Source organism: Chiloscyllium punctatum, chromosome 2 (assembly GCF_047496795.1).
Source record: "Chiloscyllium punctatum isolate Juve2018m chromosome 2, sChiPun1.3, whole genome shotgun sequence".
Lineage (NCBI taxonomy): Eukaryota > Metazoa > Chordata > Chondrichthyes > Orectolobiformes > Hemiscylliidae > Chiloscyllium > Chiloscyllium punctatum.
Genome location: NC_092740.1, coordinates 49,391,737 through 49,416,792, shown reverse-complemented (window position 1 = coordinate 49,416,792; position 25,056 = coordinate 49,391,737). Strand labels below are relative to the sequence as shown.

General features: G+C 40.3%; 1 protein-coding gene across 6 annotated transcripts in view; it reads right to left on the bottom strand.

The window, feature by feature from the left end:
• ssbp2b (single stranded DNA binding protein 2b) overlaps positions 1–25,056 on the bottom strand; it is a 384,828-nt gene that overhangs the window by 311,917 nt on the left and 47,855 nt on the right. The window contains exon 2 of one of the 6 annotated variants that reach the window (XM_072582596.1): positions 10,018–10,091. The exons of the other annotated variants lie outside the window; for them this stretch is intronic. The gene's annotated coding sequence lies outside the window, so the exon portion shown is untranslated. The remainder of the gene's footprint in view (positions 1–10,017; positions 10,092–25,056) is intronic. 6 annotated transcript variants of the gene reach the window in all.

Genomic DNA, 25,056 nt, shown 5'->3' with positions numbered 1-25,056 from the left:
AAAGGTGAAAGGATGGAGGCCATGTTATGTAATGAACTTTCCGTAATAGTTCACCAGCCCAAGGAAAAACCTAAGCTCCAGTACTGATTTGGGAGCTGGGGTACATTTGATTGCCCTCACTTTATCTTCCAACGGGTGTAACCTGGTCTTGCTGACTCTGTAGCTCAAAGTCGGTGACTTGGGGTGCCTGGAACATACATTTTTCCCTTCTAAGGCATACACCCATCTGAGAGAAATGTCGAAGTACTATGTCCAAGTTCTTTAAGTGCTCCTTATTTGTTTACCCTGTTATTAGCATGCCATTTGGATAAATGGCGACCTCTGGTAGACCTTGTAAAATGTTCTCGATTGTCCGCTGAGAAATTGCGCAGGCTGAGGCTACCCCAAATCCTCCCCACCCTTCCCACCTCAAAGTCTTGTAAATTGGTAAGATACCCAGTAATTGTAATGAGTATTAAATGTAGCATAATTCTGGGAATCCTCATCTAACTGCAGTTGCAAGTAAGTGTGTCCAGCTTCATGAAGGATGGTCCCCTTGCCAGCTTTGCATATAAATCCTCTATGCAAGGTTATGGGTATTTATTCAGCTGCAAAAAACCCCACAAAGGCAAATGCTGTGTTAAGTATATTCAACCAAGTTTGATTTTTAACCAGTATGGGGAAAAGGTTGGAAATGAAGTTGAGATTAATAGATAAGCCATGATCTAACTGAATGGCAAAGCTGATTTGATGGGCTGAATTGCTTGCTTCTGCTCTTTAACAAACACTCTTGCCTCCACCTTTATAACTTTCTTGTTGCTCATTTGAAGTTCAGTTAGCTCAATTGGTTTAACGGCTGGTTTATGTGATGCAAATTGACTCAAACAGTGCAAGTTCAATTCCAGTACCAGCTGAGATCATTACTAAGGCTCCAGATTCTCAATGTCACCACTGCCCCCCCTCAACTGAGGTGTAGTATCCTTCAAGATAAATTCACCACCAGTTGGCTCTCCCCTAATGAGAGCAGCTCTAGGTCCTCTTGGACTACGTTCACTTTCTTTGCACTGTCCAGTCATGCCCTCACTGAAATATTAACACTGTTTCTTTCCTCACAGATGCCATCTGACTTCTAGCACATGTAGCATTTTACATTTGTCAAAACATTGTGTTTTTATTTCACTATTCATTATGTTCAATTGTAAATACATGAAAAAAGATTTAAGGAAAAGGTTGGCAGTGTAGATGAAGCAGTTGACCACATGACACTCGACTGTTGTGTAAATTTTAATCTGAATCCCAGTTTCCCATTTTGCACTGTGTCTATCTTCTCCATGTATTGATGCAATCATTGGAGCACCTTATCTATCTATTTCTGAAAGTCACCAATAAGGAAGCAAGTTATCTTTGCAGAATACACTCCAAAATAAACAGCATGCTGGTAAGTCAACACTCTAACTCGTATCCTTACATACAGATGAGGAAAGACAACACTTCGACTGGGGCAACAGGTCCATCCTACAACAAGCCAAACAGAGACATGCACAAGAATTCTTAGAAGCGTGGTATTCCAACCGGAACTCTATCAACAAACACATTGACTTGGATCCCATTTACCACCCCCTGAGAAAGAGAATAGGAAATGACATCACCACAGGAAATTATACCACCGATCTAAGGAAACCTAAACACATAAATAGAAAGTGGGTGATATCACCAGTGCTTCATCCAGAGGTTCACTGATGATGTTACCTAGTATGGTGACAAAATGTCTAAAAATAAACCCTACAGCTCAGCAAGCAAAGCTACATCCAGAACCTTAACCTGAGCTACAAATCTTCTCAAAACTCGCGAGTCAACAATGGAATAAAGAAATCTGATGGCCTGTTGAACTCACAATTATCTTCAGTAGAATTTGCTAAATTCAGCAGATTATAAAGTATCAAACTTGCTTATGAAATAATTTGCCAACTAAAAATTAATAATGCTACTCGGTTCAGCACATTAATATGGAAAATGTGCTACCAATTAATACAAATTACATTTACAGCAGTGAAGTTGTTCTGCACTATAACACTTGCTCACTTTGTTTAGATTTTAAATTGAGACTCTGCTTTTTCAGGTGGATGTGAATGATCCTTTGGCATCCTATTTCAAAGACAAATGGGACAATTTTCCTTAGTATTCTGGCAAATATTAAGCTTCAAGCAGTGTCACTTTGATAACCAAAATTACCTGGTTATTGGATTTTTTCAATGTTAATTTTTCCAAATTGGCTACATTGTAATAGTAGTTATTGTTATCCTTCACAATAAAGGGTTTTAGTATTCCCTCAAATCATGGAAGATCGATTATAAATGAAGTTCTATTTATTTCTTCAATAAAATTCAGGTTTGAACTTCACTGTTCTTTGAGATGACAGTCCTCCTAGTGAACTAAGCTGAAAACTGTGGAACCAACAGCTTTGCAAGTATCTATCAGAAAGCTGACACCCTTCCAAACTTTCATTACAAGCATGGCATCTTGGAGTTTAAGACACTTTCTTTCCACTCCCCATAAGATTTATTATGAAAAGCAAGCTTTTGCGGAATGTTTTATTTGCCCTCTTGATCGTAATGGACTCGTACATTCCCTATCAATATTTTATGTCCAGTATTTGTGCTTCTCAGCAACAGTTGTACTTAGTTCTATATTAAGCATTTTCCCCATTGCCTTACTATATTGAACAAATCATTTTCTCACATCTTTAAGTGATCCCAATCTCTTTTAGATTACATTACAGTGTGGAAACAGGCCCTTCGGCCCAACAAGTCCACACAGACCCGCCGAAGCGCAACCCACCCAGACCCCTACATTTACCCCTTACCTAACACTATGGGCAATTTAGCATGGCCAATTCACCTGACCTGCACATCTTTGGACTGTGGGAGGAAACCAGAGCACCCGGAGGAAACCCACGCAGAGACGGGAAGAACGTGCAAACTCCACACAGTCAGTCGCCTGAGGCGGGAAATGAACCCGTGTCTCTGGCACTGTGAGGCAGCAGTGCTAACCACTGTACCACCGTGCCGCCCAGACTATGCTTATTACCTCTTAAGTAAAAATGCAACATTTTCCTTTACGTTAACTGGCAGCACATTTTCATACTCCTTTCAAACCCCTTTGGCTTTTTGGCTCCTTTTCACGCAGTTTGTAATTTGAGTTTTGTTTCATAGCTATTCTTCATAGAGTCATACACCACTGAAACAGACCCTTTGGTCCAACCAGTCCATGCCAAGCATAATCCCAAACTAAGCTAGTCACACCTGCCTGCACCTGGTCCATATACCTCCAAACCTTTCCTATTCACATACTTATTTATGTGTAATTTGCTCGGATCTACCACTTCCTCAGGAAGTTCATTCCACATGCAAATCACCATGTGTAAAAAAAACTTGCTCATGTATTTTTCAAATCTCTTACCTCACCTTAAAAATGTGCCCCATAGTCTTGAAATCCCCCAACCTAGGGAAAAAGGCGTCTAACATATAAAAGTTTATAAAATCATGAAGGGTATAAGGTCACCTCTCAATCTCTTACATTCTAGTGAGAAAGGTCCCAGCCTATCCAGCCTTTCTTTGTAACTCAAACCTTCCTTTCCTGACAACATCCTGGTAAATCACTTCTGAACCCTCTCCGGCTTAATAAGACCCTTGCCATGACAGGACGACCAGAACACAATATTGCAGAAGAGGCCTCACCAATGTCCTGTACAACCTCAACATGACTTCTCAACTCCTATACTCAAAAAGGTCCAAGCAATGAAAACAAGCATGCTAAATACCTTTTTAACCACCCTGTCTACATGTGACACAAACTTCAAAAACGTATGTACCTGAACCCCCAAGTCCCAATGTTCTACAACACTACCAGAGCTCTACTGTTCATTGTATACCTTTAACCCTCTTAATATTTATCACATGCTGCTCTTGATTCTTATTTCTATTCCAACCCTGGAACCATTTTTAAAGAGGAGACAGGTGCTTTTCATTGACTTGGGTTGAAGGGTGATGGACAGCAGGCAGGAAAGTGCAGTTGAGGCTGACATGCACTCAAAAGGGCAGCACGGTGGCTCAGTGGTTAGCATTGATGCCTCAGTGCCAAGGACCCCCAGGTTCGATACCAGCCTTGAGTGACTTTGTGGAGTTTGCATGTTCTTCCAGTGTCTGCGCTGGGTTCCTGCTCGGCGCTCTGGTTTCTTCCCAAAGATGTGCAGGTTAGGTGGATTAGCCACACCATAGTGTCCAGGAATATGCAGGCTAGGTGGGTTCTCCATGGTAAATGTAGGATTGTGGAGATCAAGTAGGGAGTCAAGATTAGAGTGGTGTTGGAAAAGTACAGCAGGTCAGGCTGCATCCAAGGAGCAGGAAAATTGACATTTCGGGCAAAACCCCTTTATCACCATTCCTGAAGGGCTTTTGCCAAAACGTTGATCTTCCTGCTCCTTGGATGGTGAGTGACCTGCTGTGTTTTTCTAGGACCACTCTAATCTTGACTCTAATCTCCAGCATCTGCAGTACTCACTTCTGCCCAGATCAAGTAGGGAGCTGGGTTTGGGTGGGGTGCCCTTTGGAAGGTCAGTGTGGCTCAATGGGCTGAATGGCCTCTTCCTATAACATAAGGATTCTATGATTGTATTAAATTGCGGAGCAGGCTTGAGGGCTAAATTCCTACTTCTGCTTCCAGTTCTTATGCTTTTATGTTTTTGTTTGCAATTTATCCCTAGTTAGAATTAATTTAGTTTCCCACAGTCGATTCACTGTTGGGGCTTCCATTTCTCAAACTAATTAATCTGAGCTAGATCCCTTTTCATCAGACTGAAATTAGCTGACTTCCAATCCAATATTTTAGCTTCATATCTATTATCAATACAAACCTAATTTGATTAAGGTCACCATCTCCCAAGTGTTCTACAGTAGGTCATTTACTTGACCTACTTCATTAGCAGATCCACTGCTCCCTGTTTACAAATGCAACACTCAGATTAAGGAACTGTCCTGGATGGATCCTAGAAGTATTAAGGTACTTTGATCAACAATTATTCTGTTTTCATAATTCAGGTCAAGACATTTCAAAAATGGTGTGCAGTTATTGGTCCCTATTTTAAGGAAAGATGTAATTACACTGGAGGCAGTTCAGAGAAGATTTACTAGATTGATATCTGAAATGATTGAATTGCCTTATGAGTAAAGGTTGGGCAGATTAGGCTTGTTTTCACTTCTTTTCAGAAGAGTGAGGAATGTATACCTTTAAGGATATTGAGTAAAGAAATCGGGAAGTTATGTTGCAGTTATACAGGACATTGGTGAGGCCAGAATTGGAGTATTGTGTTCAGGTTTTGTCACCTTGCAAGAGGAATTATGTTATTAAACTTGAAAGAGTGCAGAAGAAATTTACAAGGATGTTGCCTAGACTCAATGGTCTGAATTATAGGGAGAGGTTGGACACGTTAAGACTTTTTTCCTTTAAAGCATAGGAGACCGAGGGGGTGTATAAAGATCATGACAGGCACGGATAGGGTGAACGCACTCAGTCTTTTTCCCAAGGTTGGGAACTCGAGGACTAGAGGGCATCAGCTTAAGGTTAGAAGGGGGGCAAATGTTCTTTCAGAGAGGGTGGTAAGCACATGGAATGAGCTTCCAGTGGAAGTCATGATTTGGAGATGCCGATGTTGGACTGGGGTATACAAAGTTAAAAATCACACAACACCAGGTTATAGTCCAACAGGTTTAATTGGAAGCACACTAGCTTTCAGAGCGGCGCGCCTTCATCAGGTGATTGTGAAGTAGTTGAGATGTGTACATCAACTACTTTTAAAAGGCATTTGGACAAATACATGGTAAGAAAAGCATTAGAAGGATATGGGCCAACTGCAGGGAAATGGAGTAAGAGTGGATGGACAATTTAGCCAGCATGGATCAGTTTTGGCCAAACAGCCTGTCTCCGTGCTGTAGGACTCAATGACTTAATTGATGGGTGTATGATCCTGAACAGTCTTAACAAGATGGACATTGAAGTGACATTCCACTTTAGGAAGTAGAGAGTTTTCTTTCTCTAAACAGGTTAAACAACTTTGGAACACTTTCCCCGAGAAGGCATGGAGACAGGACCCTAAATACCTTTAAGACAGAGGTTGAATTTTTTTTTAGGCAACGGAGTTCAACGTTAGTTGGAGTAGATGGGAATGTGAGATTCAGAACAGAAAGAGAGATTAATCATGATCTTACTGAATGGGAGCAGGCTCGATAAGCCAAATGGCCCACTTCTGATCCTAATTTGCAAGTTCCTACGAGGTCATGGATGATTTTGGGATAGTATAGGGAGACGAGCTGAGAATAGTTCACAGGTTGGCGCAACATCGAGGGCCAAAGGGCCTGTTCTGCGCTATATTGTTCTATGTTCTATGTCATGTGTAGTTTGCTTTTCAGGCTTCACACAAGTTGATTTCCCTACCTTGCACTGGCTGAACAGCAACAGTAGTGAGATGAATTCCCGAAGTGATCAACAATTCTCTGCAAGGGTCTCAACTGCCATCACGGTGGGAAGTCCATTCATGAGCCTTCCAGCCCTGGACTTAATAGGGTAGAGGCAGGAAGGCACACACTCTTTAACCGAATCAAATGCTCACCCCGGACGTCAAACCAACTTTGAAGGACCATATTAAATTTTCCTGTTTATCTTGCATGGTTGTAAATGTATTTCTAATTGGTATAGACTATAAATTTCCCTTTCTGACACTTTGGGACAGAGGAAGGAGCTGCCACCCTGAAAATGAGAGACCGGGATAAAGTAAAGGTCAAGTAATTCTTAGCCACTGTTTATAAAAACAACGACTGTGAGAACATGACCCTGGAGGTGGTGATGTTTGCTCCAGACAGCCATCAGGCACAGGAGTGCCTGGCAGACAGTACGGCGCAGACTGCCCATTGTATAATGCATCATTCCATCCAGGAACCTGTGCACACCAAATAATCTAAACATGGTGTAAGGGAAAAAGTAAGGACTGCAGATGTTGTAAATCAGAGTCGAGAGTGCAATGCTGGAAAAGCACTGCAGGTCCAGCAGCATCCAAGGAGCAGGAGAATCAACATTTCGGACGTAAACCTTTCATCAGGACATCCTGTGGAGGGCTTATGCCTGAAACGTTGACTCTCCTGCTCCTCGGATGCTGCCTGACCTCCTGTGCTTTTCCAGCACCACACACTCAACACTAAACATGGTCTAAGCCAACCACAGCAGCACCACTTTGTGATGGAAAATCCCAGTCAGTGTAGGAATGGAGCCTTAATGCGCCCTGTAATTATCAATTTGTTGCGCATGGTGAAGCAGCAGGCAATGAATCAGCTTTGAACCATCCTCATTGAAAATGGTAAGTATCGTGGCAGTGAATTTGCACCAAGACCGAGGGTGCTAAACTGCAAAAACAGCTAACTCAAATCTGGGATCCGCACTAAATTTAAAAGTCACAGTTATGCGACCTATTTCTTGTTAAAAATCTGAAGTGCTGCAGATTTGTCAGACTGGTACAGCGATAGCAATCACATTTTTGAGTTCAAGTCCCAAAACAAGACCTGAGTGTATCTCGGGTGATACTTCATGCAGGATGGAAAATAAAGGGCCAAACCTTTCGGAATGAATTTGAGCTGGAACAAAGGTGGGCAATACCAACAATCTACCTGCCAGTCTACCAGCCCCATTTCCAGCTTTGGTGACAAGAGAAGGCAAACTAGGGAACACGACCATCATTAATACCAAATGACAAACCAGTCTAGTCAATATAAACACAGGCTGATCCATGTTGTATAATTTAAAAAGATTTCCAGCAGAACCAGAACATTCATTTTCAAGTATTACTATTTTCTTTAGGCTAGGTTTCCCCTACATTCAGCTTCCCAAAACAAAGCTTGCTTATATCTTTGGAAAGAAATCCAACTGGAAAGAATCTCTCCTCCTCTCTAGCTGCAACTAACAAGTGATTGAGACATGTAACTAGACAAAGTAGTGGTATAATTAGTGCCACCTGCCTGTCTGTGCTAGAATTAAATTCTGGGCAGGAAAGCTCATCGCTGATCTTCCCACCCCACCACCAATTGTAACCCAATTCCAAGTGGGCCTTTTCCAATGCCGCACACATGGCAGCTAAAACCATGGATCCGGCTTATCCACCTACAGGGGAAATGGACCCTCGAGCAAACTCTCTCACTACCTGATCAAGAAACTGGACAGGAACGGGGTTCCTCCAACAACCTGCCCCTGCTCCTGACCCACCTGTACTCCTCTACCCTTATGTACCTGTGACTAGTTTATTCCACAATCCTAGGACTGTGGTGCCTGTCTTTGTGGCAGCAGCCTCCTGCCTGACGTAGCTACTAAAAGACATAGGTAGGCCTTCCATTCCTGACGTCCCGAATCCCCCACGTAACAGTGACCCCCACGTAACAATTGCTGAACAATAGTTTTAAACCTGTTTTGATGACAGAAATGTTAATTGTTTCTTTCTCCCCAAAGGGCTACCAGAACTGTTCAGTTTATCCAGCTTTGTTTGTAATTTCAGATTATCTGTAATTCATGTAGTATTTTTATTTTTATGTTGATGGTTAATTCATTAACATTTCTTTAATACGAATGTTGACTTTGGAATGTTCTGCTCTTCTCTCTGGCAATATTTTCATTTGTAATTTTTCATTTGTTATGCCATGCTAATTACTTTCCATTTTCGTTCTCATGTTTGTAAAGGTAGCAATCAAAACTTTCCTAGTAACTATCTCTGGCTTTGAATGTTTTGAGAAAGGCCATGCACCTGAAATGTTAACATTATTTCCCACTACATAAATGCCCCAGACCTGTTGAGAATTTACAGCATTTTTGCTTCTTACTAAATAAAAACATTGCTTTTACTGCAACATTTGAGAGAGACAGACACTCACAAATTTGTGGTCAACAGTGACTCTTATTTTCTGCAATAAAATAACAAATTGATTATCCACATTCACATATTCCAACTGGCTACTCACAGCTTAACAACAACTTGCAGTTATACAGTGTTTCAAATATAGAGAAATGTCCCAACATACTTCACAGAGATATGTGTACAAGTGGATATCAGTCAAAAAAAGAGGCAAAGATATTTAAATGGCAAAAGTGCTCACTGACTGATTCCATTATGTAGTCAAGTGTCATGAGAAAAGGAACAGGAGAAAATTGGCAGAAATAAAATTGGAAAAAAATATAACTCATTTAATTATATTTGTAAACAAAACACACAAATCAGTTAAAGACTTCCAAAATGTCAAACTGAACCAAGAATCTATTCAGAGTGAAAAGCATTTACATATACTTCTGCTGCACTTGTAGGCCACCACAGAATTGCTAGAGAGACAGAGTCTTCACTTCAAACCAGCAGTGGGAAGTCATCAACCATTCACTTTCATTTATGTAGTTTATTAGTCCTTACAGATATTCTCCAGCTAAATCACTGCCAAGACGCCGACGATCAATACTCTGGCCAGTTAACTTTGAACAGAAGATGAACTGGACCAGCCATTTAAATACTGCAGCTACGAGAGCAAATTAGAAGCTTGACATTCTGCAAGTGCCTCATCACTTGACTCCCTAAAGCTTCATCAATCCCCCACGAAGCACAATTCAGGAGTGTAATGGAATACTTTGTATTTGTCTGCAAGAACAGTTCCAACAATATTCAAGGAGCTGAACAGAAAGGAAATAAAATTTAGTTTAATCTGGATCCCTTCCACCAGCTTAAATATCTATTCCCTCCAACACTAATAGACAGTGGTTGTGGTGTGTACTACTTGAAGGAAAAACTGCAGCAATTTGCCACTGCTTATTCAGCAGCAGCTCCCAAATTCATAGCCTCCACCAACCAGAAGGACTACAGCAGCAGGCACAAGGGAACACTACAAAGTCTCAAAGCAGCCTGAACAAATCAGCATTCCTCCATTGTCACTGGATCAAAACTCAAACCTCCGATCAAAAATGTACCTTCAGTGCAGCTGTTCACGAGGAAGGCCCATAACTCAAGGTAACTGCACAGTGAAGTGTACTTCACGTCTAACCTAGTGTACAAAGATAGGAAATGTGATAACATTTATCTTCTAGGTCAATTAAAAATAAATTCCAAAATCAAAATTACGCAAAAAACTTATTCTCAAACAAAATTTGATTTTTTGAAGTGAAATCAATTTTACCTAATATGCAGACAAAGATTACACCCTTCTTACCTACTGGATTCTAAATCAAAAGCATGAAATCTCATCATACTATGAGAACAATATTTTGCAAATTTTACAATTGGGAATATCACCAATGATCAAGCAATTGTTGAACAGAGTAAATTCAGAATGTGGTTTGAATCCAAAATGCATTGAAACAAGCTACTACCTAACATCTCCGATCAAAATTTTTATATTTGTCACTAGTTTTAGAAATTTCAGCTTTTTACGCCAAGTTCCTTTCATAACAGAACTGAATTAAATAACTGCACATACCCTTCATAGAAATGTTCATTCGTCAGTTTTGCCTTCAATTAGCAAGAACTCAACTGAATGCAAACCAAGAAATACTTCACCAAATGTAGAGTCAATAAGAAAGAAACTTTCACTAAAAATCTGACCACTGAAATCTAAGCAGATTTCATTCAGCCAAAGTGTCACTAAATCCAAGAACTGTTTTTTCCTTTGTGTTCAGGACATGCAACATTTTACTAAGAAGACTTTTGAATGACAAGACACCTTTAAATTTCCATAGTGCTCATGTGGAAAGAAACAACATCTTCAACTGAACTGCAGTTAGTTAAATGGCTTTTAAATGCCCAGAAACTCGGATCAGATGTATAGATGAAATCTGTAATAGATTCAGACATAGCAATAGTTACAGATAACAGATTTACAAAGAGGTAGCAATTGTATCAGGCTTTCATCAATAACTGTTCTGTTAAATTGGTTAAAACTGTTTTATCTTATTATCTACAGATATTAATATTTTAAATGAGATGTGATAGTGTGATGTAATTTTACATCGAACAGTATTTTACCTGACGCAGCATATCTCTTATTATCCTTCATAATACAAAAAAAACTGGACTTGGATATCATGGTATTAAACAATCGACATTCATTACAGCTATTATACACTAACATCGCATTCACAGGCATTAAATTATTGGGCTCATACCAAGCTATTAATTTGCACACAGTCAGATTTCTTATGGCATATCATGCTTCATGTGATCAAGTTTAAATGGAATGTGAGATCTTTACACCCTTAAGTCACAAGCTACAACACAGTGACGATGCCCTAAGCATGTCTCTTAAAAGGTATACTGCCATTTTGTCTCTCTTAAAGGAATACCAACCCTGAGACACAATATAGTTCACAGTTAATACAGCTTGCTGTATTAACTGTTACAGAATTAGATCACTTTTTCTGTACCTCTAAAATACACCAAAGTTTGATGTATGTACTTTTCTCCTTTTTAAAGAGATAGGAATCCATTTTCTGCTTGATCCTTTCACTCTGCAGTTATAGTTTACTATTGTAGTCACTTAGCCACAGCAAATTATAGCTCTGTTAAAGTTATATGCAACTACCAAAAGACTAAGAGATCTTTTATGTAGATGTTATGAGCTAACTAGAAGTCCTATTATATTGATTAATGTCATCTTGGGCAGGTATACATTAGCTTAGACTTCCCATGTGTTTTTTTAACATTCACTTTTGCTTTTTAACTAATATAATAGGTTTGAATCTTTGCTTAGAAAATGATAACTATTAAAATGCTATTTCTTCCTTTTGTAAAATACCTTTTACTTTAGGGAGAACAGCAAGAGAGACTAAAATTGTGCTCATCTCGTAAATGTCAGAAAAAAGGAAAAGCACGGGCCAGAATCTTGTGCCGCTGCCAGCAGCAGGAAATAAGCTGGGCGGATGCACTTAATTGTGCAGGAGGCAAAATGTCAAGTTCCAGACACAGCATGAAGGTTGGGAATTAAGGTTGCAGCAGACTGAATATGAATTGAGCTTTCCAACAAATCCAGACAGAATGGAAAAGAACTACAGGGAGGTATCACTAAACCATGGGACTATTCATCGTCTGCGCTGAACCATCCAGAACAGCAAGTAGAAACAGCAACTGTAGTCATCTGGAAAGGTGAGAGGGAAAGAGCTGCAGTTGTAGCAACAGTTGTAGTCTCAAGGCATCTTCTCATACATAGTCTGATGATGCTGGACTGCAGGGGTGGATACCTGGCTGGGGCCTATGATGCTGCTGGACCTCTGGCCCCATGAAGTAACGGCAAATTCATCAATTTCCTGTCCACCTCCACTGCATGATTGAATATCTAATCAATTGGCTGCCACATACTTGTGTGATCAGCAGTCCCACACATTTCATATCCTACATCGGGACACATGACACAAGATGATTCTGGCCAAAAATGATTTTGGCCTCAGGGTCAATACGAAATAAAGTATACATGGGTTTGATGCAAGGCATTTTAGCTGCTTATCTTTAGCCTCACAGAGATGAGCACTTCTTCACCAGTATCTATGTGTACGTCTTGTTTCCTGTATTGATTTTGGTACAGTAGAACTCAATGAAAACTCCGAAAATTAACTTCAAATTGGATGATTTTATCCCATTAGTTTAGGGTTGAGTCATAGAGCCAGAACAGTGCTGAAGGAGCCTATTTATTCCATTAAGTCAATGTGGGATCTCTCCATAATCCTGTAAGTTTATCCCCTCATGCCCAAATATTTCTGTTAAATTTATTAATTGTCTTGGCTTCCACTACACTTGTGGGCAGCAAGTTTCAAGTTGTTGACAATCATGTAAAACAGTGGATCCTCACATTTTCCCTATGTCTCTTACCCAAGAAGTTCAATCTCTGACTCTTTGTTCCTTGTACTATCAACTAATGGTAACAGCTTTTCCTAGTCCACCTTATACAGCCTGTTATAAACTTGTACAGTTCTGTTAACTACCCCCACAATTTCCAGTGCTCCAAAGAGAACAAATGCATTAGGAATAGAAGTAGGTCATATGGCCTCTCGAGTCTGCACTGCCATTCAATAATATCATGGCTAATCTGATTCTGTTTAGAATTCACATTCCCCAACCACTCACAATAAATACAGTTCTCTTTCCTATTAAAAATCCATCTATTCCTGCATTTAAAACATTCAATGACACTGTCATCCACTTTCTGTGGCAGAAAGTTCCAAAGTCTCACAGCCTCCTAAGAAAGAATCATCTCTCTTCTGTCTTAAAAGGACGACTGCTTATTTTAAGACAGTGCCCCTTAATACTGAATTCATCCATAAGATTAGATCAGATTAGATTCCCTACAGTGTGGAAACTGGCCCTTCAGCCCAACCAGTCCACACCGACCCTCCGAAGAGTAACTCACCCAGACCCATTTCCCTCTGACTAATGCACCTAATACTATGGGCAATTTAGCATGGCCAATTCACCTAACCTGCACATCTTTGGATTGTGGGAGGAAGCCAGAGCACCTGGAGGAAACCAACACATACATGGTGAGAACGTACAAACTCAACACAGAGGCTGGAATTGAACCTGGGACCCGGGTGCGGTTAGGCAACAGTGCTAACCACTGAGCCACCATAATTTCCAGATCCATCTTGTTATGACCATTCAGGATCTCATATTTCAATCAAGTCACCAGTATCCAATAAAAACAAGCACAGTCTGTCCAACCTATTCTCATAAGGTAACTCACTCATTCCAAGTATCAATTTAGTAAACCGCCTCCAATACACATGCATTCCGTAAATAAAGAGACCAAAATTGCATATTGTATTCAGATGTGGTCTCACCAATGGCCCACATAACAGAATACACATAACATATTCAATTTCTCTCATAACAAAAGGACAGCATTTCAACCCATGGAATCATGCTGGTAAATCTCCTTTACATGCTCCCAAACACCATCACTTCCTTCCTAAAGTGTGGTGACCAGAACGGGATACAATATTTTACATTATGGTATAACCAGAGCTTTATAACAGTTCAGCATAAATGCCTTTATTTTTGCTCCTTATTTTCATTATGAATCCCAAAATGGTTTGCTTTGTAACTACCTTTTCAATATATCCAGCCACCTTTGAAATTTATGTAGTGAAATGTCAGATCCACCATTCCTACACACTCTACAGAACTGTGACATTAATTTTGTATTGCTTTTTGCTATATCTTCTGCCAAAATGCATTACTTCATACTTTGCAGTATTAAAATTCATCTGCCACTTGTCTTTCAGTTCCACTAGTCTATGTCATGTTTCAGTCCACTGGTAACAAACCCACTGCCTACCACACCTCTAAGTTTGGTATCATTTGCAAATATTGAAATTCCCAATATTCTAGTAATTTGATTGCCCATATGCAAGTCATATATATACACACTATATACACATTTTAAATTATACTTTTTTCATATAAAGTATATTTTAAAAAGTGGTACTAATATTGAACCTTGAAGAACAGCACAATCTAGTTTGAAAAGCAACCACTTATGACTTAATGTTTTCTATCTTTAAGCCAATTTCTAATCCAAATGCTGATTGTCAAACAAGCATTGAAAAGGATTGTATTTAAACCAATTCTTAAACTTACATTTGTAAATTGCACAGGCTCATTTCTGATGAGTCAAGGCATTAAATAGTGAGTCAAAGCCACTTTAAAAAAAATTAACAAAACCTTTAACAAATGCCACAATGTCTGCCATGAAAATTAATACTATTAAATGAAAGTAATACATTCATACACAATTCATCTTTGACCATTTGCTTGTATATAATTCTTGGACAATTTACTGTATGCTGTGCAAGGTAAAAGTTGCCATCAATTCTATTCCTACCAAAAGAAAAGACAGTGTGCTGATTATTTTTTGCAAAAGAATGTAATATCTTTGGCGTAATCTATCAAGTGTACAATTGTTATGATTTAAATATATGTACAGTTTAGAAGTGAGCTGACATTCATCTCTCTAAAGAAACAGTTTTCCTATTGTAAACCTAACTATATTAAAACAGTTCATGGCAAGAAAGTATTGTTGTGCATCATATTTTATGAAGATTTCAATTTTAGTTTTGTTAAACAATGAATTACAGTACAGAAGCCAACCTCCGTTGTACATGGAGCTTTCCTTACATATATCCTCAATATAGACAATATACCTAGTAAAGAAAATATCTTTGATTTTCTTCATTACAAAAGTATAACATTAGTCTAAAATATTACGATAATTACAACACATTTTGAACCTGGATCAATGATGTTACATTATTTTTGAAAAGTTTCATGCAAAAAAAAGCTACACATCATGAATCAAATGTAAGAATCAAGATTGTTCCATTTCACCAATTTTAGCGTGAAATTTCACCATATGATAATTTTGTGCAGATGTATATCACAAGAATTATTCAGTGCTTGTAGAGATCATATAATATAGTACAAAAACAAATCTAAAAAATATGTAGGCCAATACCCTCTGGAAAATATTCCACTTCTGTGTACAATACCAAAATAAAAGGTGTGGTTTAGACAGAAAATGAAAAAGCAGCATGGGAATGAATAAATAAATGATAAATTTATTTGAGCACCTTTATGGACCACTTTGCGCCATCAGAAAGAGCGGGCTGGAGCATGCAGAGACATCAAGAGAGACAGATATATCTCATACTCAAGATGGCAGACATTAACAACAAAGATCAGGTTGATTGTGATCAGAAAGATGATATGAAGGATGTGGTTTACTTTTGCCATACATGTCAAATGGTAGGTAAGGCACAGGCAGTAATAAAACCAGCACCTTTTGTTGCCAATTTCCGCATTCGAAGAACCTTTCATGAGGGTTATAATAGTTTGTGCAGGTCCCCCCTGAGAACTAAATGTGGGAACCAGTACTTATTAACCATAATGGAAGTGACTATCAGATTTCCAGAGGCAATTCCATTACAGAGTATCAAGGAAAAAAGGTGGTATGGGCTACCCAGAGAGATTCAGTCGGACTAAGGGTCTAATTTTACTGCTGGGCTGTTTAACGAGGTCATGGATGGGTTAGGCATACAGCACTTTAAATCAAGAGCTCATCATCCTGAATCCCAGGGAGCTTTAGAAAGATGGCATCAGACCTTGAAGACTATGTTGAGGGCATACTGTCAGGACTACCCGAAAATTGGGATAAAGGTATCCCATTCATATTGTTTGCCATTAGAGATGCCCCAAATGAATCTACTCAGTTTACTCCCTTTGAGTTAATATTCGGACATGAAGTGAGAGGTCCTCTGAAATTAAAAAAAATTGACAGGACCGAAGTCGGAGATTGGAACTTAATTATGTATCGGAGGTGAGGAAGAGATTAAACAGACTAGGTGAATTAGCTATACAGCATCTAAAGAGGGCACAACATTGAATGAAGCAGGTCGCAGATAAAAGCTTTGAGACTTGGACATTTTCCCGAGGTGATAACGTGTTAATACTGTTACCAGTGATAGGAGATCCCTTCAAAGCTAGGTTTAGTGATCCCTATCAAATTGAGAAAACGTTGAGTCAGGTGAACTATCTAGTAAAGGTGCCAGATAGAAAGAAACAGTACTGAGTAAGTCATGTGAACATGTTGGGACAGACTAATGCTATTGTACATGAAGTAGATATAGGGAATGCTATTCTGATAAAACAACACCGCTACCATTTTAAATCCTTTCAAAGCCCACACAGGATCAGAAGGAGGTGGAGGCCATGCTTAAGGAGGATATCATTGAACCGAATAAGACGGAGTGAAGTTCATTGATCGTTTTCGTTCCTAAACAGGACGGGACTCAACGATTCTGCGTGGATTATCGGAAGGTCAACGCTGTTACTTAAAAAAAAAATCGAACTCATATCCAATTCCTAGATTGGAGGAACATATCGAGAAAGTTGGACAAGCCAGTTACATCACCAAGTGGAACTTATTGCACGGTTACTGGCAGGTACGTTTATCAGAGATGGCAAAAGAAATTTCTATGTTTGTAACCCAAGTGAGCTATATGAATTCAAAGTGATGCCCTTTGGAATGAAGACCGCAACTGCCACATTCCAAAGGCTCACGAATGGAGTTGTGGCTGGGTTGACAAACTGTGCAGTCTATTTGGATGATGTGGTGATCTTTAGTCCTGGAAAAATCACATTCTTGGAACTAAGTAGATTCTATCAGAAATTTGTTCCAAACTTCAGCAGTTGTGGCACAGTTAACCAATCTGCTGAAAAAGAACACAAGGTTTCAGTGGTCAGAACAATGCCAAGAGGCATTCGACCATTCAAAAGCCATATTAACCACCAAACCAGTTTTAGCCACACAAAACCTTTTGAAACCCTTCAAAGGTGTCATTGATGCTAATGACATAGGAGTTGGAGCTGTACTGCTACAGGAAGAGGAGGATGGGATCGAACTGCCAGTTGGTTACTTTTCAAAGAAACTCAATATTCACCAGAGGAAATACTCCACAATCGAAAAACAACTATTGAGTTTGGTACTAGCCTTACAACATTTTAATGTGTACATCACGAACAATGTGTCGGAGACAGTTGTATACACGGATCACAATCCTCCTACATTCTTGGATCGCTTTAAAGACAAGAATATGAAACTATTTCGGTGAAGTCTTATATTATAGACTTCTAATTTACAAATCATACATGTTGTGGGTCGTAACAATGGAATCACAGATGCGTTATCACGGATTTAACTGATAAAGTATAGATGAGATTGGTATCTATTCAATATTATATATGTGGGAAGAAGTTAATATGAACTTAGATTAAAGTCATTTGTATGTCATGGTAATGTGGTTAAGGAATAGAGAAAAAGAAAAGCAATCTTTTCATTATGATGGTTCTTTTTTTCTTAAAGGGAAGGTGTTATGAAGGTGTAGGTGTATGCTGTAGCTTTAAGAAAGAGAGGAAGCTAGCAAGCTGAAAATTTAAAATGTAACATTTGGTTGAAACAACTAGCTGGAATTGCGTTGCCATGGAACAAAAATAAATTCAAATTCGGCCAGTTTAAATTATACCCCAGATACCAAAATCCAATCAAATCTGAATGTTATTGTTTGGGATGACATCAAACCAATGAAATGATCCAATGTTTTGGGGTATAAAATCAGTCATTTTGAACCGTTATGGAGGGAGAACTGCAAAGAACACCAACAATTGCAACACTTAAAAGGCATTTAGATGGGTATATGAATAGGAAGGGTTTGGAGGGACATGGACCAGGTGCTGGCAGGTGGGACTATTTTGGGTTGGGATATCTGGTCGGCATGGATGGATTGGACTGAAGGGTCTGTTTCTGTGCTGTACATCTCTATTACTAATGACTCTAAAGTACAGATTCGGAGCTGAATAGCTCTCCGAAAGGTTCCTGTTGATAAGAAAAGTTGTGCAGCAGAAGACTGAATGAGAGACAACCCAGGAAAATACAGTGAAAAATCTACAAAGGAGAATCAACAAGGCTGTTTGGTTTTGAAACGTGACTAATTTTTTTCTGTAAATCTTAAGCGTTTTTTTTTTAATCTGACTAGTATCGTAGAGTGGGAGGTAAAAGATAAGTTTCAGAGAAAATAGTTGTAAATAGCTGTTGTTCTAATGTTCTCTGTTGGACTTAAAAGAATAAAATTGTTAATTTTTACTTCAAATAGTGACCTCTGGGATAGTAATTTGCCTCTTGAAATTTAACAGATTATGACGCGAGATGAGCTTCTGTATGTCAGGTTTAAATTAGCAGAGGGGATTTACCCCGTGTCATAATAACCACAATGATGGACATAGTGTATCACATAAATTTCAGGTATCTATTCCAATCCTATTTCCCTCTCCACTAGCTGCATCTTTTGATACTCTTCCTTTCCAAAGTATTTTCTAATTTCCTTTCAAACAAACAATCTTCTAACTTCTGATGCATTTGATGCTTGCAGAAAAACATTTTAAAATGGATCTTGTGGTCAGCATTGCTGCCACCCACATCGTTGTTTGGACTGGACATTTCTTCTGGGATCTGCCAATCCAGGCAGCTGCAGAAATGGACAGCAGAGACGCTGGAGGATAAATCCAGCATACTTGGTGGGAGGAATGTCTGGAAATGTCCCCTTTATATGTAGCTGCTGCATTCAGAAAAGCTTTTAAAGGATCAGCTCTTTTAATGAGTGCATGCAGTTGATGAAATAATTAATTGAATGCATGAATCCGCAACTGTGTAAATGAACATGTGAATAAATGGCTGAGTGAATGGGCGGTTAGATAGTGGGAGCAGGATATTGTTAAGTGGGTTCAAGGTGATAGTTAGTTGGTTGAAGCATGTCATAGAATCACAGAATCATAGAATCCCTACAGTGCAGAAAGAGGTCATTCGTCCCATTGAATTTGTACTGACCTTCCAATGACATCCTACCCAGACCCACCAACCCCAAAACTAACCCAATAACTGTGCATTTACCATGGCTAATCGACTTATCCAACATATCCCTGGACCTCCTGGCCAATTTTAGCATGGCCAATCCACCTACCCTGCACATCTTTGGATGGTGGGAGGAAATTGGAGCAGCCAACAGAACACACAAACACAGGGAGAATGTGCAAACTCCATACAGACATTCACTCAAGGTACATTGGATCGAGAGGGTAGTTGAGTACTGGGTTGCAGAAGTTGAGACTGGTTGAAGGGGTGTTTGAGGTGGAACAGTTGTATTGAGAGGACAGTTTGGTTAAGTCAGAATGACAATCTGTTTGGGTAGGTATCCAAATGATTGGCGGTAGTCGGATCAAGTCACTTCTGAGGGGTGGGACAGGGCTAGTCGGGTTGAGTAAGTAGTCAGATGAAGAAAGGTTAATTGGTGCAGATTGGGGTGGGAAAAGGGCAGTTGGGTGGGTCAGGAGGTTAGGGAGAGACACTGCAATGTTGGCAATTACAACGGACTGGGTCTAACCTAATGATCTGGGAACACAGGTTCCAATCCCACCACAATAGCTGGTGGAATTTAAATTCAATTAATAACTCTTGAATTTAAAAGTAGTCTTGGTTACTATGAGTATGAAACCAACTATCATTGAACTTTTGTAAAAATCCAAATGATTCACTAATATCATTTAAGGAAGGAAATTTTCCATCTTTAACTTATCTAGCCTACATGTGACTCCAGATCCAGTCAAACTGCCCTCTGAAGTGGATAATTCATTTAGTTTAAGGGTAAATTAGGAGTGGATAATAAATGCTAGCTTGCTGACAGTGCCCACCCCCCTTTTAAAGAGTAAATTTTTAAAAGAGTCATATGTCAGGCAAATTGCTAGGGCAATTGGACAGGCAAGATGACATTGGAGAAGGAGCGGGAGCAGTGGAGGAAGTGATGAGGACTGGAGGGGCAGCCGGGAAGGAAAGCAGTGACCATATATATCAGCAAGGCGGCTAAACCCGAGACTCTACTACTGTAGTATCTCCCACCCGTCCTCCTCCTCTAACCTAGTTAATAAGTAGGAAGAGTGGAAGCGACGACCAGGGGACTGCCGGTAATATATCTGGGCAGTGGCTGAACCCGAGACACTACATGTGTTGTGTCTCCCAACACCACCCCCAACTCCTCTAACCAAAAATAGGACTCTGGTTTGTTAAGGTAAGGATTTTCTACTTCTTTACCGGTGATTGGTTAACAATTTACTTTTTATGGTTTATCTATTAATTGGCTTTTAGAAAAAGATTATTGCAGAGAGGTATCAGAAAGTATTTTAACTCAAACTTATAGAAAGTAATAAAGTAATTAACTAAGCAGAGATGGCTGGGCAGGTGATGTGCTGTAGCTGTATGATGTGGGTGCTGGCTGATCCCATTGTGAATGGCAGTGACCACATCTGCAGCAAGTGTTGGTTGCTGGAAGAACTCCAGCTCAGAGTTGGTGATCTGGAATCCAAGCTTCAAACACTGTGGCACATCCGGGAGGGGGAGAGTTACCTGGACGCTTTGTTTCAGGAGACAGTCACACCTGGAAGATTAAGTAGTTCACATTCAGTTAGTGATCAGGGACATCAGAGTGTGACTATAAGTGAGGCAGGTAGGAGGAACCTGAGTTCAGGAGTGCAGGAGCCTCAGCCCTTGACCTTGTCCAACAGGTATGAGATTCTTGCTCCCTGTACGGATGAGGAAAAAGAGATCTGGAGAGGATGAGCCAGCTGACCACGGCACCATGGTGCAGAAGGCCATTCAAGAGGGGGGAGCAAAAAGACAAGTAGCTGTTATAGGGGATTCTATAATTAGTATCCTATGCAAGCCGGATTGGGAGTCTTGCATGGTGTGTTGCCTGCCCGGTGCCAGGGTGTGGGACATCTCCGACCGGCTTGAAAGGATATTGGAGCGGGAGTGGGAGGATCCAGTTGTTGTGGTCCACGTTGGGACTAACAACATAGACAAAGCTAGGGTGGAGGACCTGTTTGGGGATTATCAAGCACTAGGAAGGAAATTGAAGTACAGGTCCTCAAGCATCATAATCTCTGGATTACTGCCTGAGCCACGTGCCAATTGGCACAGGGATAAGGAAATTAGGGAAGTAAGCACGTGGCTAAGGGATTGGTGTGGGAAAGAGGGATTTCATTTCATGGGGCATTGGCATCAGTTGTGGGACCGGGGGGGGGGGGATCTGTACCGTTGGGACGGTCTCCACCTGAACCGATCTGGTACCAATGTTCTAGCGAAGAGGATAAATAGGGTGCTCAGTAGGACTTTAAACTTCTGAGTTGGGGGGGGGGGGCAAAGCGAAAGCGACAGGGAGTATGGAGTTAAATGGAAAGATAAGCAGTAGGATGGCATGTATGCAGGTGGATTTAAGTTTGAGGCAGACTAGGAATGCAACAAAAAGGAAGGATAACTTAGGACATCTTATGACTTCCAATATCTCTAATGATAAGAAAGTTAGCATTAAGGCACTTTATCTGAATTCTCGTAGCATTCGTAACAAAATAGATGAACTAACGGCACAGATCATCGTGAATGATTATGATGTGGTAGACATCACAAAGACATGGTTGCAGGGAGTTCAGGACTGACAGTTAAACATCCAAGGATTTACAACTTATTGAAAAGACGGAGGTGGGCAGAGGTGGCGGGGTGGCCTTGTTAGTTAAGAACAAAATTAAATCTATGGCATTGAATAACATAGGGTCGGATGATGTGGAGTCTGTGTGGGTGGAATTGAGGAACCACAAAAGGCAAAAAAAACAATAATGGGAATTATGTACAGACCTCCTAACTGTGGTCAGGATCAGAGGCACAATATCTACAGGGAAATAGAAAAGGCATGTCAGAAAGGCAAAGTCACGGTGATCATAGGGGACTTCAATATGCAGGTGGATTGGGTAAATAATGTTGCCAGTGGATCCAAAGAAAGGGAATTCTTGGAATGCTTACAGAGGATGGCTTTTTGGAACAGCTTGTCATGGAGCCCACAAAGGAGCAGGCTATTTTGGACCTAGTGCTATGTAATGAACCAGACTTTATAAAAGATCTTAAAGTAAGGGAACACTTAGGAAGCAGCGATCATAATATGGTAGAGTTCAGTCTGCAGTTTGAAAGAGAGAAGGCAAAATCAGATGTAATGGTGTTACAGTTAAATAAAGGTAATTATGAGGGCATGAGAGAGGAACTGACAAAAATCGACTGGAAACAGAGCCTAGCAGGGAAGACAGTAGAGCAAAAATGGCAGGAGTTTGTGGGTATAATTGAGGACACAGTACAGAGGTTCATCCCCAACAAAAGAAAGATTATCCAGGGAGGGATTAGACAGCCATGGCTGACAAAAGGAAGTCAGGAAATGTACTGAAGATAAAGAGAGATCGTATAAAGTGGCCAAGGGCACTGGGAAATCAGAAGATTGGGAAGGCTACAAAAACAAACAGAGGATAACAAAGAGAGAGATAAGGAAGGATAGGATGAAATATGAAGGTAGGCTAGCCAGTAATATTAGAAATGATAGTAAAAGTTTCTTTCAGTACATAAGATACAAATGACAGGCAAAAGTAGACAATGGGCCACTTCAAACTGATGCTGGAAGGCTAGTGATGGGAGATAAGGAATTAGCTGGAGAACTTAATAAATACTTTACGTCAGTTTTCACAGTGGAAGACATGAGTAATATCCCAACAATTAAAGGGAGTCAGGGGGCTGAGTTGAGTATGGTTGCCATTACAAAAGAGATAGTGCTAGAAAAGCTAAAAGGTCTTAAAATTGACAAATCTCCTGGCCCTGATGGGCTACATCCTAGAGTTCTGAGGGAGGTGGCTGAGGAAATAGTGGAGGCGTTGGTTGAAATCTTTCAAAAGTCACTGGAGTCAGGGAAAGTCCCGAATGATTGGAAGATCGCTGTTGTAACCCATTGTTCAAGAAAGGATCAAGACAAAAGATGGAAAATTATAGGCCAATTAGCCTAACCTCGGTTGTTGGTAAAATGTCAGAATCCATCGTTAAGGATGAGATTTCTAAATTCTTAGAAGAGCAGGGTCGGATTAGTACAAGTCAATAATGGATTTAGTAAGGGGATGTCATGCCTGACAAACCTGTTAGAATTTTTTGAAGAGGTGACAAGTAGGTTAGACCAGGGAAACCCAGTGGATGTGGTCTATCTAGACTTCCAAAAGGCCTTTGATAAGGTGCCACACAGGAGGCTGCTGAGTAAGGTGAGGGCCCATGGTGTTGGAGGTGAGCTACTGGCATGGATTGAAGATTGGCTGTCTGACAGAAGGCAGAGAGTTGGGATAAGGGGTTCTTTTTCAGAATGGCAGCCGGTGACAAGCGGTGTCCCGCAGGGTTCAGTGTTGGGGCCGCAGCTGTTCACGTTATATATTAATGATCTGGATGAAGGAACTGGGGGCATTCTAGCGAAGTTTGCAGATGATACGAAGTTAGGTAGACAGGCAGGTAGTACTGAGGAAGTGGGGAGGCTGCAGAAGGTTCTAGATAGTTTGGGAGAGTGGTCCAGGAAATGGCTGATGAAGTTCAATGTGAGCAAATGCGAGGTTTTGCACTTTGGAAAAAAGAATAGAAGCATAGAATACTTTCTAAACTGTGAGAAGATTCATAAAGCCAAAGTACAAATGCTAGTCGAGGATTCTCTAAAGGTAAACATGCAGGTTGAATCCGTGATTCAGAAAGCCAATGCAATGTTGTCATTTATCTCAAGAGGGTTGGAATATAAAAGCAGCGATGTGCTACTGAGACTTTATAAAGCTCTGGTTAGGTCCCATTTGGAGTACTGTGTTCAGTTTTGGGCTCCACACCTCAGAAGGGACATACTGGCACTGGAGCGTGTCCAGCGGAGATTCACGCAGATGATCCCTGGACTGGTAGGTCTAACATACGAGGAACGGCTGAGGATCCTGGGATTGTATTCATTGAAGTTTAGAAAGTTAAGGGGAGATCTAATAGAAACTTACAAGATAATACATGGCTTGGAAAGGGTGGACGCTAAGAAATTGTTTCCACTAGGTGAGGAGACTAGGACCCATAGGCACAGCCTTAGAATTAGAGGGTGTACATTCAGAATAGAAATGCGGAGACATTTCTTCAGCCAGAGAGTGGTGGGTCTGTGGAATTCATTGCCGCGGAGTGCAGTGGAGGCCGGGACACTAAATGTCTTTAAGCCAGAGATTGATAAATTCTTGATGTCACAAGGAATAAGGGCTACGGGAAGAATGCAGGTAAGTAGAGTTGAAATGCCCCCATCAGCCATGATTAAATGGCGGAGTAGACTCGATGGGCCAAATGGCCTTACTTCCACTCCTATGTCTTATGGTCTTATTCTCTGGTTCATTTTTCAGGCCATGCCTTGACCAGGGTTAATTTGCTTGGTTTAAATTTTTAGAGAAAGCTTGGAAGTTCACTTCACTTACACTAACTGGTAAAATCTCCATGTCAGCATCTGTATTAATCAGAGTCCACTTGCCAACCATTCAACACACTACTCTCACACAGTCCAAATGTT